The following is a 15,377-nucleotide window of genomic DNA, read 5'->3' as shown; positions in this document are numbered from 1 at the left end:
AAGTGTGTGCGTTTTGAAAAAAAACTTGCGCGTGTGCGCTCCGTTGTGGGCGGGACCCCCCCCCCCCCCTCTCTGAGTGTGTGTATGTGCGTTTCGCTAAAAGGGACCCCCTCCCCTCCCGCTCTGTGTCTGAATTTTTGTGTGTAAGGCTGCAGCCGTGTGTGCGTGTGAGATACGTTATATATGAATATATATTTATGGAAATAATACATATATAGGTTATGGTTAAAAACAAGGGCTAGTTTCTAGTAATACAAGGGAAATATTTGTCTTCTATTAAGAATAAAACAATGAGCCTCAATATAAGGGGACTAAAATCTGCTAAAATCTATGAGCTTCCCTCAGGAAGACTTTTTTGTTCTGTTAATGACAAAAGAGAAAGATAAAAAACAATGAGCCTTTTTGGGAAAATATTTTATGTGGCCAAATAAACTTATGAGTCTCTGAAGAGAACCCGACAGCAAAGTCAAAGCACCCTGGACACTAAATAAATAAAAATACCTTAAACACTAAGAGATACCCCACAGTGAGACAAACACTCCCCTGAATAATACAATTCCCAAAAAGGACATATTCAAGTAGAGAAGTTAATGAGGGTGGTGAGTGTGTGCGTGCCTGAGCAACTATTATAATAAAGTGATTATTGTATATGTATATGTATTGTTTGTGGGTAATACTGATTGATAAAAGAGTTGGGGTGATTATTAAAGTAAAGCAAATGGAAGTTGCTGATGGACGTTGTGAGTGAGAAGTATGAGGTGTTATCTGTAGAGAACTAAATAAGGTCCTGTCTGATTTTTTGTGTGCTGTGTGGTATGCGGAAATTGCAGTCTAGAACGTCCAATGGATCCAGTGCTGTTTTATCCACAAAATTTTTTAAATGCTTGGATGTGTATTTGAACATGTGTGTGCGTATTCAAATATCTATTTTTGTTACTGTACGATTTGATCTCTCTGCTTGAGAGGTAATGCAGAGAATTTCATCTCTGTATACAAATTTTTGTGTTATGCAGTTTAAAGGATACTTGGCAACGGACTGACCAGTCGTGATATTTAACTAGTTAATCGTTTGATTTGTACTCGTTCAAGGGTTGTTGATGCGCGGTTTACAATTTATTTGTGGGTTTTTGTTGAAGTTAAATTTAAGTAATCTTTAATTTGGTAGTTGGTATCAATTTATGCGTACAAGAATACAGAAAGTTGTCATAATGTCAAAAATAATTACTCCTGTAGATGTGGTACAAAAACATAATCCTTTAATTAAAGGCATTGTAAAAACAATGGAAAAATGGCATAAGCGCTGGCCTGCTATTGAACGACCGTGGCCCAAAGAGGGGACCTTTAACCCAGATGTAATCCAGACAATGCATGTGCTTATATCAACGTATAAAGCGGAGCAGAGAAACGGTAAAAAAAAGGGAAAAAGCATAATGATAAATGACAGATAGAGCTGGGAATTCTCAAGTTGTTTGAAAATGAGGGACAGAAGCGGTCGAAAGCTGTTAATGATGAGAGAAATTAGGGTGTGGAGACCATAGCAAAAAGTGTGAAAGAGACAGAAAAGTTGATGGCAGAGATTAATGCACCTTTCTCCCATATGGATTTAGCGAAGGACCCCCCACCATATGAGAAACAGGTAAAGTTTGAGGACATTTATCCTCAGCTTCCAGTAATTAGTCAGGCAGGTGGTTATTGTATCAGAGACGATAATGATCGTATAATAGAAATGTCAGCTGGTAGTATCAGGGCCGGAGATAGATCCACCAATAGTGGTGAAAGTAAATAATAAGCCATTGGAAGTAATGGCAGATAGCGGAGCTGCTTTCACCTGTATTCGGCCTGAAGATGCTATACATCTCCCCATGTCTGGTCAATTGATTCGGGTTTGAGGGAATAAAACAGCTGATTCCTCTCACGGAACCAATCGAGCTCTGCTATAAAAATCTGAAAACTAAAATACCTATATTGGTGTCAGAACATACACCTATTGCGCTTTTGGGAAGAGATGCCTTGTGCAGATTGAATTGTATAATAAAATGTACACCTGACGGCTGTCGGGTGGAAGTGCCAAATGACACTGTTTGCGAATTGGTGATGACTAAAGAAACTGAAGCTTCCTCTGTATTTTGGGTTGGAAGTCTTAGTGCTGAGTTTTTGGAGCAAAACTTGTGGGAAAAGTTTATTGTGGCAAATATGCCCAATGTGAAACCTCCAGAGTATCCGTTACATTGCACGCTTAAGTATTTTAAGAATGCTGTTCAAACAAGTTCAGATGAATGGTTGAGAAATCAGCCAAACCAAGTCCAACTCAGTTCGAGTTGTATCATTTTGGGACCACAAGGAGCAGCTATGAAGGTAAGTATGGATGATTATTTGGAGAAATAATTTGATATTAAGAACAGTGTTCCACATGTGACTTTGTTGGTAGCTGAAGAGTATGATCAGAAGCATGTAGGAGAGATGATGGCAGAAGCAGGGAAAGCCGTTTTTGTGCCGTTGACAGAGAATTTAGCTATATGAAAGAGTGAAGATCAACGATTTATTAAGATTATGATCTCTGCTCAAGGATGGGGACAGCCACAAACTGTGCGACTGACACATGAGTCAATCTGTAATGTCAAAATAGACTCAGACTCCATGAGAGAGGAGATGTTGAAGCAAGTCCCAGAAAGTCTGTGGTCTCAACATAGCACGGATATAGGACTTGTGAAGTCAGCACAACCAGTGAAAGTGGAACTTAGACCAGGAGTTAAACCTCCGTGGAAGAATCAATATCCACTGAAAGAAGAGGCAATAAGGGGGATTGGATAACAAATTGAGGGACTTTTGAAGGCTGATGTTTTGAAAATAACTCAGAATCCACAGAGTAATACGCCTTTGTTGCCTTTGCAGAAACCTGACAATTCTTATCGTCTGGTACATGATTTAAGAGCAGTGAATGACATAGCAGCTGATTATCTGGCAGACGTACCGTCTTAGCTTTGTGTGGTGCATTTTTTAGTGTCCCACTCAGTGCTGAAAGTCAGGGATTGTTTAGGTTTACGTACAATGGACAGAGTTATGAATACAGAAGATTGCCACAAGGGTTTAAGCATAGTCCTCATATTTTCAACAAAGTATTGAAGGATGATTTGGCAGGGATAGATCAGGTACTGAATAGTACGGTTGTTCAATACGTGGATGATATTATTATTTGTTCACCAGATAAGGAAACATGTCATAAGGACTCAATTAAACTGCTACAGACACTGGCTGAGAAGGGACATAAGGCCTCTCAGAAGAAGTTACAGTATTGTCAAGAGAAGGTAGTTTATTTGGGTCAGACAATAACGCAGGGACATAGAAGTATTTCCGATAATCAGGTAGAAGCTATTCGTAAGGCCCCGAAGCCTAGGACTGTCAGAGAGTTGATGACATTTCTTGGTATTGCTGAATATTCCTCAGCATGGGTAGAAGATTATGCTAGCTTAACAGGGCCATTTAAAGCTATGATTAAAGACACTGGCAATGCTCAGCTTCATTGTAATCTTACCTGGATGCAGGATGGCCTTTTGTCATTTGAGACGATCAAACAGAGATTGTAGGAGGCTCCAGCGTTAGCACTTCCTGACTACGCAAATAATTTTTTGTTGTATGTGTCAACTTCAACCGGAGGTAAATATGCGTGTGCAGTTCTTTGTCAGCCAACAGGTATTGGGACAAGCCCCCAACCCATTTCTTACTATTCCACCGCCTATACAGAAGTAGAGCTCGGGCTACCGTTGTGTTATGGAGCAATGGTAGGAGTCTATTTGATGTACGATAAGTCTGTCACGATGGGTTATCCAGTGACAATTCTTACCCATCATAGTCTTAGAAATCTCTTGAACTATGGTAAATACACATTGACCATGCCTAGATTTGGAGATTACTATAGACTTCTAGAGCAGGAGGATGTTACCCTAGTGAGATGTACTACAGTGAACCCAGCTGAAATTTTGCCAACTCTAGAAGATGGCGAACCACATGACTGTGTTCAAGAAGCAGAAAGATATTCAAGGCTTAGATCAGATCTGCAAGCCCTCCCGTTGCGTGGGTCAGATTTTGAGTATTGGCCTGATGGTTCCTGCTATCGAGTGGGAGATAAATTGAGTGCTTGCTATGCAATGGTAAGAGCACAAGGAACAGAATTTGTGGTAGAAAAGGCTGAAGTTATACCACAGCCTGCATCTGCACAGCTTGCGGAACTTGTGGGGCTAACTGAAGCATGTTTGCTAGCAGAAGGCAAGCAAGTGACAATATACACTGATTCTGCATATGCACATAACATGTGTCACTTGTTTGGAGCTGTATGGAAGAACCGAGGGTTTAAGAAGACAGATGGTTCTCCAATACAACATCATGCTCAAATAATGAAACTGTTAAATGCTATGATGAGACCAAAAGAAATAGCAATAGCTAAGTGTGCAGCACATGGGATGGATGTGTCAAGAGTCACTCAAGGGAAAAAAGGGGCTGATGAAGCTGCTAAAGCTGTCACAGGAGCAGACAAATTGGGTAAAGTGTTTCTGGTTACTCATGGAGTGGATTTGGAAGATAAAATTACCATTAGAGATGTGATTTTAATGCAGGAAGCTGCTCCCGCCATGGATAAGCAGTTGTGGCTAGATCGAGGTGCCACTCAGGATTCTACTGGTCTGTGGAGAAACCATGAGGGGCTGATAATAGCACCTCCAGACTTGTTGGGTCTGATGATTCAGGAATCACATGGGTTAGCTCATGTGGCAAGGTGGGAAGTTAAAAGGAAAATCATGAAGGAATATGGTTTTTGGGCACCCTGTTTACTTGAACAGATCGACTATGTCATAGGTAGGTGCATTATCTGCTTGAAAAATAATGTTCGAAGGGGTGTGTCAGTTCCTCCTGGGCACATCCCCACTCCGAAGGGTCCTATGCGTGAATTAGTTGTGGATTTTGTTGATATGATAAGACCAGTAAAAGGGAAAAGATACATGTTGGTCGTCGTGGATTGATTTTCACGTTGGCCTGAGGCCTGTCCGACTAAGCGAAAGGATGCTCAGTCTGTTGCCAAGTTTTTGTGCAGAGAGGTTATAAGTAGGTGGGGACTTCCGGATCGGATATCCTCAGATAATGGAAAGGAATTTGTGGATAAAACAGTTAAATTGATCACAAAAGTTGGGAATTAAACAGCGTCTTGGAGCAGTATACCACCCACAAAGTCAAGGAATTTGTGAAAGGATGAATGGTGTTTTAAAGAATCGCATTGTTAAGATCTGTCAGCACATGGGCTTAAACTGGGTAGCGGCGCTTCCACTGGCACTGATGGCGTGTCGCTCAAGTGAGATGCGTGATTTGCATATGACTCCTCATGAGTTGCTAACGGGAAGACGGATGCCGACTCCTTGTTTGTGTACCAGTGGGAAAGGTCCAAGTCCAGCACTTTTGGAAGACGAAATGCGAACTTATGTAACATACATGGTCAGCTTACATAAAAGGATATCCGCTTATGTTTTTGACAGGCAAAGGAAGACGAGGTGCAGCAGAAACTTGATGAGCAAAAGAGTACCACAGTGCAACCTGGAGACAAGGTGTTTGTGAAAGTGTTTAGAAGGAAGTGGTATAACGAACGTCGAAGTGGTCCGCAGTACTGGAACAGCGGTCCAGGTCAAAGGATCTCCAACGTGGTATCATTTATCACATTGTGTTAAAGCACCGAAAAAGGAGATCACGTGTTCCCAGAGTCAAGATGGTAAGGGTTCAAGAAAGTTGGAAGAAAGTGTGGATGAGCATGCAGCAGAAAAGGAGATGCATGAAAATAACCAGAGTCAAAACCCAGAAGGGGAGATTATCCGTGATGTGGACGATGTCAATGATGCTGTGTATGTTTTTGATGATGCCAGAAATGACGTTACAGTTAACGGACAGGGAAGAACATTTGGGGACATTGATTTCCAGCAGGTCCCTAAAACGGCAGAGCCTGTGGCAGTCGAGAGACAAGCATCACAGGTTAAGAAGGACTGTGACTCAACTGCAGGAGAATCAAGGGAGACAGTTGAAAGAAGGAGTCCAAGACCAGCTCGAGAAAGGTTTAGACCAAAACGGTACGAGAACTAGAGCCCAGGCGACTATAGTTCCCCAACAGATTGCTACAACGCCCTCTCCTCCGAAGGTTGTTATTAGAGTTAAGTTAGGAAAAGCGACTGTTCTTCCTTGTTGATGTGGAAGATGGAATGTTGGTAGTACTGATCCTCCTAAGTGGAGAAATAATCGTGGTGAAGATCTGTTGTTGACAGGATCTGAATTTGAAATTGTGCCTCGCGATCAAAGAAAGTATTTTTTGTATAATGACATGAAGTTGGTGAAGATGCAGACAGATTGTTCACTAGTCTTGCGTAATGCTACATGGGAAGATGAAGGTGAATATGTGTGCACTTATTTAGAACCAGCCTTTAAATTTGTACCAATTCTTAATTATTGGGTGGATGATTATGTAACGCGTAAAGTGACACTTGTGATAAAAGATTTGGAACCCAGTGGGAGGGTCACGAATACTAACGAGGTTCAAGATCAACTTGTTATAGTAACCACTCCAAGGAAGAATGATACACAAATGAAACTTGTCACTGCAGCTATGGATACAACTAAGAATGTTAATACATCAACCCAGACTACTACTACTTTATCTAGGACTGTGAAGGAGAATAATGATACAACAGTGACGACGCCTTTGATGTCTGTGAAATTTGTAAATGTAACACAGGCACCTGACATAGTGACCTTAAAGTCAAAAGAGGTGGTAAATGTAACTCAGAAGCCTATGTTGAAAACTGAGCCTAAAGTAAATGGTACTGAGGAGACCTTTGAAGCTGGGGAACAGATGATGGAAGAGCATGCTGTAAAACCAGCTGAGACAGCTCAGGAAAAAGTACTAGATACAAAGAGTGAGTATTTTGATTCTACTCAAAATCATGCCTTACAAAAGAGAAACAGTGACTGGAAAGCATATGGATTTGATTAATCAGTGTTACAGATTGCTGACCCATGGGCAAGTCGGAACTTGTGGTTCCAGCAGATAACTCATTCTGTTAGATCAGTTAGAAATTTGAATTGTCCATGTGTGGTGAAAGTTTCATCACCAGGCACATGTCCTTCAATCTTAGAAACAGTGCCAGAACCACTATCTATTAGGTATCAGTCCTATGCATTATTGTGGTTGTTATTTCAGCAGCAGGCATCGACGGATATAATAATGGCTTTGTCAAGTAGTCTGTTAAGGCCTAAATATGATTGTTCATGGTTGAAAGAATTACCTTATGTGAATTTACTGGATCAACATGAAAAAAAAATAATAACAGCAGTCCCTGAGCTGATGGAAGTGACACCTGTGAGGGCTGCTGGTTGTTTCTGTTCAAATGAAACGTATACTGGGTCGGGGATGTTTATGGGAGTATCTGATTGTGACAGCTATTTGATGAATTTGGGCCAACATGATAATAAAAATATTAGTAAGTTGTATGAAGTGAAGTTTCATGCGCCACATCAGAAATATAGTAAAACTTTGATGGTAAGGAATCAAGACTTGCCTGGAAATGTGACAGTAGGGAATTTTAGAGATATTTGGTGGGTTTGTGGTGATAAGGCATATATATTTCTGCCTTATGGATGGATAGGATGTTGTTACATGGCAAGGCTGAAACTTTCATATGAGGTTTTTGCTGTACGGAAGGGAGAAGGACCTGATAGAAATCAGTCGAATGTTGTTTCTACAAATAGGATGAGAAGAGCATTGGCACAGTTCCATAATTTGGAGTCCTATCATTGGAGGATAAGTATAGGAGAAAAGTGGGGTATAGGACTGTTCCCATGGTACAGTGTGCCATTTTTAGCTGATCATATTGATAACATCACTTATACGTTACAGGGTTTCGCCAATGAGACAATAAGGGGGTTTGATTTTCTGTCAAATACTCAAAGGAGTCATAGATTGACATTGCTAAAGCATGACATGGCTTTAGATTATATATTGGCCAAGCAAGGTGGCCTATGTGTGGCTTTGAACTTAACTGGTGATGCCTGTTACACCTTGAGCCCCGATTCTTCTGATAATATGACTAGTGTTATAAAGGCAATGCGGAACATACGAGATGCATTTGGTCCATCAGAAGGAGCTGGATGGTCTGCAAATTCTTGGCTGCAGGACAAATTGGGACCTGTAGGTGCAGTCCTGATACAAATTTTTGTGGCAGTTATCTTATCGTTGTGTGTGATGTTTTGTTTCTGTACGCTGTTGTTGACCTTTGCGAAGGCAATGATATTGCGATGGGTTGGAGTTGTGATGACTGGGGATCGAACCCAGATGCCACTATTGCAAACAACTGATATAGATGAACTGGAATTAGAAGGTGAACTGGTGGAGAAGTATCCATTTTGATATTAGTTCATATCATAATTTTTCATATATTTTGACTATAGCTTACTTTTTTGTAGTTTCCTCCTATACTGAGTGTTAGATTTTTATCATGCCCAAAACGAAATGACTGGAGAAGTTTTCCAAACGACCTGCGAGACCCGTAATGCCTTTTCTGATCAGGGAAGAATCACACCGCACACAGAATGTGGCAAAATGTTTCTCTTCGTTTATTGCAGGTGGCAGACACGTTTTTATACACACAGGATAATACAGTCCACACACACGAACACGCACACACAAAAGGCTGACCTAAAGTCGTTTTCCTGTTTAGACAAGAGGATATACCAGTCAGAGATTTGTGAGCCCAGATAAGACTCTCTGTTTACCTTACAGACTAACATCGTAAATATCCTATAGACACTGAATGGACAAAGAATGTGTGTGAAACAGTTTTAACACTAACACTGAGTTAGGAGGAAAGGGGGGAATGGAATGTGATATTATGATTCATTTGTTGCCTGAGAAGACGATACTGGTTGTTTTTTTTTCTTTTCTTCTCTCCAAAGAAACAATATTGGGGAGATACATACGTTCCAGCATGGACAACAATCTGAGGTCGGAAGGCTCGGAACGAGGAATGCTGTGATTCTACACATCAGCGACCCCATACTGAGAATCAACGCAGCCGCGGATGGACAATTTCCCCATACACACATATATATATGTTTATTATTGGATTTTATGTGTTGCAGTATATCCGGTGACATTGATAGAAAATGTTTGTATGCTAGTAGTAATCATAGTAAGTCATAGTAAGTTTCTTCTGTTGCATAACACATGCATATGTATTACTTCCTGTTAAAATTTTGATTGGGCTGGAGTACAATTTGTGGCCACCTGGGGCAGAGGGGCCGTGAGAGCAGTTTTCCTGTCTTGATTGTTTGAAGGATATTTAAGGAGAAACGACTGCCTGACAGGTTTTTTCACTCTCGCACTCCATAAATTGATTATATTGTTAAGGTTATGTGACAGGAAGTATAATTATTATCTCTGTAAACAATGATGAACATGTATGTTATATTCTTTTGTTTATAGAGGGCTTTTAGAGCCCTCTAAGGGGGGAAATATGTAGTATCTGAAATATGTAATATCTGAAAATATGTAGTAATTCGACTTTATTCTGTATTGCGGGAATGCAGGCCAGATCCTTTCCCTACAAGGTGATGTTGAAAGACCATAGAGTTTATAGCAGAGTCTGGGCCAAATGTTTATGTTGAAGGGTGTGCGTGCAAGTTCTGAAATTCTCCACGAGCTGACTGTACAACGAGACATGTTTGCGTGTCCATATGTGGGGATGTTCCGTATGCTAAATATTCTGGAGAAATGAGCTCACTTACATCTTGCATGTTTTGAGATGCGGTCAATAGCAACGGCTCAAATATATATAGATGAGACAGGACGTTAGATCGGGAGGACGGTTCGTTTGGCTCTGAACCCCTCCGAGCAAATCCTGGATGCTCGTATCAAGATGCTGTACCTTCTGTAAATAAACCTGGTTTGCAAGAAAGACGGTGTCGACAGAGATTTCTTCCAAGCAACAGCTACACTTCTGCACAACCCGAAATATACATCAATTGCAAGGCCAGATCCATTGGGGATGGTGCTTGCTGATGATCCTCCGGCATTTATAGATACGTCCAATGTTGAGTTGGTACCCATGGAAAGGTCTCCCTGCCTGAACCCATTCTAATGTGCACCATTTACCACAAACGGTAAAAGCTGGAAATGTAAGTGCTCCAAAACCTTCAGCTTGTGGGGCTAATGCAGTCATGGCATTTTTCAGGCCCTGGAATTAGGGTCTTGGGTTTAAATACTCCACCGTCGGGACGACGATGACTAATGGGGGGTAAAATGTAGCAGTATGGTCTGATGTCATCTAGTCTGCTGAGGCTGATTATGCTCATTTACCTGCCTATAAAGTTGTTTCGGTTTGTGTTGTGGGTGCGTTTGCTCTTTGTCCGCGAGCGAGCCGCCGTACTTCCGGGTTTACGTGCGGATAGTGGCAAGGTAGGAGCTTTTGGTAGTGAATGTTTTGTAATATTATGGCCTATCACATTGGGTCTTTATGAAATTATTTCATTTAAGGGTGGACTGAGGAGCTTTGTGGGGAAGCCGCTAAGTGTTTAGGAAGACGTGCTTAATAAACGTCTGCATCCGTTCCTCGTGAGTCGTCGTACAGGTATGTTGATGCTGACGTTATTATTAACGATATATGGGCTTTAACAATCAGCTGATTAAAGTGTGTTTTCCCTATTTAAGGTGCGGGTCAATGTGCAAGGGACGTTACAGTGGGCTGCTGTAGTGGGCTGCTATAGTGGGCTTTTCGCTTGCTGTGTGGCTTTCAGAGGTGGGAAGTAACGGAATACAAATACTTCGTTACTGTACTTAAGTAGATTTTTTTTTTGGTATCAGTACTTTACTCCACTATTTATTTTAACTTTTTACTTTTACTCATTAAATTTTTACACAAATATCTATACTTTTTACTTCTTACATTTTCAAAACAGGCTCGTTACTTTACTTTTAATCCACTGATTTGGTGAAATATCAAATTTTTCCTTTCATTGCGCGCCGATTTCAGCCGAACAACCGATTTCCTGTTACTGCACTTCTTTTTCAATCCGCTGGTGTATAAAGTCCTGACTCTCACTCTTTACGAAGATAAGAATCAGCAGGGCAGAAGGCAGTAAGAAGTCTGGGGTGAACGTGGATGAGACAGAGGGAGTCAGTGATTAAACATGACTGAGAACAGACACATTCATGATCATCATCTTTTCTCTGCTTGTGTTTTATATGTGGATCTTCAGCCTGGATACATTCATTAGGTAACAACATTTTTAATTCGTTTTGTATTTATATATATATATATATATATATATATATATATATATATATATATATATATATATATATATATATATATATAGCTGTCAAAATTCAAATTATTTTAAACGGCACTAGATGTTATTAACACGCTATCAATTCAGTGCGCATTTTTGTTTTTACCCTTTTTATAAAAAAATGTAAATACATAAATAAATAACTAAATATAAAAGAGGCGAAATTAAAACCTCCAGCAAAACATACACTTATTCACGACGTCCCTTCTTTGCTTAGATATACAATAAATAAATAAACTCCAGATAAAAATATTTTTAATCAGTAAACTTATTTCTGCGCCAAGTCTCAAATCAAACACCAAATCCGTCATGTTTTACACAATTAACCCTCTAGGTGGCGTTTTGTGGGTTTTTCCCTCATAATGGCGACACGAACTTAAATGACTGTCTTTATTGATCGTACAGATAAAAACAATACATCATTCAAATCTGTAAAATGTCTATGAATATATAAATATAAAAGCTACTTGACTTGACTTAAAGAGGTGCACTTTCTCCGGTATCACCTCATTAACTGTCCGTGTGGAAACAGCAAAGGCTCTTAATGATGTCCACACATCTCTGCACTGTTACAGCCTTTATATTTAATTACTGTACATATGCTTACATATATATCACATGCTGTAAATATGCTACATATTTATCTGCACTATTTGCACGATTGCTACTTTTTGCACTTCTTGTAGATGCCAAACTGCAGTTCGTTGCTGTGTACCTGTACAATGCAATGACAATAAAGTTCTATCTATCTATCTATCTATCTATCTATCTATCTATCTATCTATCTATCTATCTATCTATCTATCTATCTATCTATCTATCTATCTATCTAATATTAATATTATGTGAGGTCCAGTTAACAGCTAAAACAGGTAGAAGTAATAACTACTTTTTACTTAAGTACATGTCCGAGCCAAGACTTCTTTACTTTCACTTAAGTAAAAAGATATAATCAGTACTTCAACTTTTACCCGAGTATTTTAAAACATGAGTATCTGTACTTCTACTTAAGTAATGGATGTGTGTACTTTTGCCACCTCTGGTGGCTTTCCTGCGCTATGTGCATCGTTTACACCGCTTTGATGTTGGCTTGACTGTTTGCTTTTTCCGACTGCAGCTGCTCCACCCTACATTATCCCTGCTCTGCTTTGCCTGTTTCGCTCTGCGTTGTCTGCTTTGCTGGGTTCAGCTGGACATTGTTAATTTACGTTCCTGTTCTCTGGAGCTCCGTGTTACTTCCATTTGGCACCAGCTGATTGACATTTTGCTGCTCTTGTATGCTAACAGCTTCTTGTTGCAGCATTTAACTACCTGCAGGATCAGCTGGACCGGGGGCATGGTGCTTATTTCCAACGGTAGTGTGAGTAACTGATTTAGAAGTGGCGTGTTACAGGGTAGTCATTACCTGATTCTTTGTGTTGTGATTTAATCATTTATTTTTGCATTAGCTTCATTATTTCGTTTATTATTCTCCTAACCTTATCGGGTTGAGGTTTCCCTACTTTAATGGGAATCCATTTCTTTTGATTTCTATTCTTTTTATGAAGTAGTTTGAATTTGTGGTATAATGTTCTTTTTGTTTTCTTAAGTGTAGTGATTTTTCTAATTTCTTTTGTGATCTGTTAAGTGCCTTTCCTCTGTTCATGTGCCTTTGTGAGGATCAAGTAACGAGCAGTTTTTGGGCTGTTGACTGTGTCGAGAGCCAGGCTGTTGTAATGCGATGCTTGTTTAAGTTGTTTTAAATTACTTTTCTGTCTTTTCTTTTGCCTTCAGGAGTGGGGTGGCCAGTGGCAGCAGATTAGCATCTTGTGGTGGTTGGTTCCTTACTTGATTGCAGTGCAGTGTTCACAGTGAGGTGTGGTGTGCTGTGGTGCGTGTGTGTGTGCACGTGTGAGTGTTCTCTCTGCTTAGGACCCTGTGTGCTCTCTGCTTAGGACATCAGGCCTTCTCCCACCCTGAAGTGTTTGTCTTCTTTTCTGTTTTTACTATTTGATGTAGTGAATAAAATGTTATTTATTTTAAATAAAGTTATTTTTTGTTATTTACTTTACTCTGGTCTAATACTTGACCCAGTCAGGAACCTGTGTGCTTTAAGGTTGAGGGCAGTCCCGGAGATAGCCCCCGGGTGGCGTAGTCGGTACAAATTATTAGTTGGTAACGCCGCAGTTGGCATAGCCGGTACAAATTACAAGTTGGCATCGCCACATTTGGCGTAGTCGGTACAAATTACGAGTCCACAACGCCACATTTAGCACTGAAGCTTGGGCACAACTGTTGTGTATTTCGTCGTCTTGATGGAGTGTAGCTGTCGGTTGGAAGGAATCTCCGTAGACGCAGTTATTTCGTGTAAATAATGATTTTTATTCAGCACAGAAATATAGCATCTTTACAGGCCTTCCGGTCAAGCCTGGAGTCAGCACGCTCTGATTCAAAGTCTGACTCCCGATCCATGGCTGCACACTCATTATATATTCTGATCATTCTCTGGGTCCGCCTCTTAATGTATAACAGATGTATATGAGCCTACTGTGCAATAATGTTTATCTTAAAGAGAAACCTGTCTTTGTCCAGATTTAATATATCTCAAATGTACCAGCGCTAACTTTCCCAGACCATTCATCTTAACATACAGTGAGAACGGGTCAGAGGTCTTTTCCCAAGAGGACATGCATCCTGGATCATATTCTATACTTCGGCTTATACTGATTTAAGGACGACCATCCGTTTCATTTTCCCAGTCACGGCTCATAAGATAAGCACTATGGGCCTTTCATACATTTGGCTTAAAGGAAAACATCTGGCCAGATGGTTCAGTAATTAACTTTGGCCTTTCCAGGACTTTCACCATTTGTAGAATTGTATGAGTTAAGGCTTTTAGATATTACACATTTAAGATACTATACGTGTAAGACACTACACAACCTCAAGAAGATGGCAAACAACTAAACAAACTACTAAACTAAACTAAATAGAGTGAGTGTGTCTCATCCCAGGCCCTCCGAAATTTGAGCAACGCAAAGTGGAAATCTCTGCAGCTTCCTCCCTTTGCTGAAGATGTGAAAAAAGACCATAAGCACTGAGTCACTTTAGATGATCAGACATTATTTGCCAGATTGTTCGAAGCTGTGGAGCAGAACACCCTGAAGCGTTATCCTCCTTAGTTTGAAAGACAATGAAATGAATGACCTTGCTTACTTTTTAGGACACGACATCAGGGTGCATTGGCAGTACTACAGGCTACCTGAAGGTACATTACAGCTGGCAAAGATAAGTAAAGTTCTTCCAGCCATGGAGAGAGGACAACTATCTCAATTCAAAGGAATGATTCTAGATGAGATCCAGATTGATCCACAAGGTAAAACAGGCCTGAGTAAATAAAGATGTTTTAAAAATCCCAAATTCCATGTTATGATTAACAGGAACACCACCGTTGGTTATAGATTATTTGATGGATGTTAAAAAAAGTTAAAAAAATATTTTTCCACTTATTTAGCTATAATAATTTTCTCTGTGGTTGCTGTGTAGACTCTGAAAACAAGAAAAAAATTATGCTTCCTCTCCACTCTTAGATTCTGCAGCTATGTAGTCAGCTAATGTAGGGAATTATGGGAAAGCTAGAGGCAAACTATGTTATGAGTCACCTTTATCACAATTACTAATTACTTTTATTTTATTCAGGATCTTCTCAAAACCCATGGAGAAAGTGGTTACAGAGGAGATCCAGGCTGTGGAAAAGACTCTAATAGACTACATCAGTTTTGGCAAGGTTCCTGGTAAAGTCCAGTGCATGGAGTGCATTGAAAAAGCCCCAGCAGCACTTCAAGAGAGAGTTTGGGAGGCAATCAAATTTTATGCGAAAAATCGCATTGATTCCATGAAGCGAAAAAGGTAAAAAAGCCTTTAATGGATGTTTTTTTTCCATATGTTTGTTAAAGGCAACATGTTCATAAACACTTTAGATCAAGTTGCTGACAAATAAATGTTAAAAAGAATTAAGATGTCACAGG

At 40.0% G+C, this 15,377-nt stretch overlaps 1 protein-coding gene and 1 long non-coding RNA gene across 3 annotated transcripts in view; both read left to right on the top strand.

Moving 5' to 3' along the window:
• Positions 1 to 15,377, top strand: part of cicb (capicua transcriptional repressor b) — a 347,812-nt gene that overhangs the window by 239,443 nt on the left and 92,992 nt on the right. The gene's annotated exons all lie outside the window — the stretch shown is intronic.
• LOC310732977 lies at positions 10,242 to 10,813 on the top strand. Its single transcript, XR_014535598.1, has 3 exons — positions 10,242 to 10,477; positions 10,556 to 10,649; positions 10,730 to 10,813. It is a non-coding gene; the product is annotated as an uncharacterized lncRNA (long non-coding RNA).

Source organism: Silurus aristotelis (assembly GCF_946808225.1).
Source record: "Silurus aristotelis genome assembly, chromosome: 1".
NCBI lineage: Eukaryota > Metazoa > Chordata > Actinopteri > Siluriformes > Siluridae > Silurus > Silurus aristotelis.
This window is presented reverse-complemented; position numbering and strand designations above follow the sequence as displayed.